We start from the raw sequence: 1,435 nt of genomic DNA, 5'->3' as shown, positions 1-1,435 counted from the left end.
CTTCTACTATACTGATAATAATAATAATAATAATATGAAATCAAAGTCATATTTTGGCTCCTGTGGATTTGGTTTAAGTTTCCTCAGCTTCAGCTTGAATTTGCATATGAGTAATTGGTGGTCTGTTCCACAATCAGCCCCTGCCTATTAACAATAACACTGTACTTTAGGATACCACTTGAAATATTCTTTTTTACTCCAATTGATAATGTTATTCCTCTTTAATCTGTCATTCCATGTATAGTTGAGTAAACTATATGATTGTCACACTAAAAACTACCAACCTCAGTCAATTTCAGTTCACTAATATCTAGAAAAATCAACCTTTATATATGGCATTTCCTTTTTTGACAACTTCCAATTTGCTTAGATGCTTTGTACATTCCAATTATTAATGGATGTTTGCAGTTGTTTCCTCTCATTTTTTTAATTTTCTTTTATTATTTTAATGAACATTTACAGAGATTTTGGATTTCCATTCATTCATTGTTGCATTTTTCTCCTTGCCCACCCCTCCTCCCCAGTTCACTCTTCTTTTTGAAAAGTAAAATAAAAATTCCTTCATTGGTATACAATCCCTGGTGAAGATTCCCCCCCCCCCCCCCCCCCCGCCCCCCGGTACACTCCACTATGCCACCTTCATTCTGGACTCTTGTCATAACCATAATACCCAATCATATATCGCTTTTAAACTGTTCTCTGCCTCATCTGTTTCAGTGCAGTATACATATTTTATCCAATTTTTCTCAGTCTCACCCCAACCCTGATGCCCCATTCGACAACAGTGGCACTATCTTTCCTCTCATTTTGAATCATGACACATCAGAAAATTGAAGTCTTTGATTGACTGAAAGCTTTAATCCATCTTCATAATTAAGGTAGATGCTACTTTGAGGTAGCTATTCCTCAGTGGATGGAGGATGAAGGAGAGGAAGACCCTCAACCAGATGGATTGACAGAATGACTGCATCAAGGGGGTCAAGTGTGTCAGAGATTGTGAGACTGGCACAGGATAAGACAGAGCTCAGATCTATTGTTTATATAGGGTCACTGTGAGTCATTCTCAACTCAGTGGCACCTAATAAAAATGATAATAATAATTTGTCAGTCATAATTTGAGTATCTTCCAAGCAGAGTCCCTCATTTTCTGGCAGTATATCAGACAATGTTTTGCTGGCAAATGAATCATCTCTTAACATACAGCTTTTCCTAGATAGTGAGTCATTTGTTCCCTCAGATATCCCTGATGGCCTGCAGATCTCCATTGCACAAACTGGACCTTAAAAGGTTGGTGTTTGGTGCAACCACTGTGGAAGGTGGTATGGAGCTTTCTCCAAAAGTTGCAAATAGAGATACCATTTGACCCAGCAATTCCACTACTGGGAATATACCCCAAAGAGACCATAACTGACATCCTTGCAGATATATGCACACC

Source organism: Elephantulus edwardii, unplaced genomic scaffold (assembly GCF_000299155.1).
Source record: "Elephantulus edwardii isolate Elephantulus edwardi_28Jun2011 unplaced genomic scaffold, EleEdw1.0 scaffold00008, whole genome shotgun sequence".
In the NCBI taxonomy this organism is placed as follows: domain Eukaryota; kingdom Metazoa; phylum Chordata; class Mammalia; order Macroscelidea; family Macroscelididae; genus Elephantulus; species Elephantulus edwardii.
Note: the sequence above shows the minus strand (reverse complement) of the source record.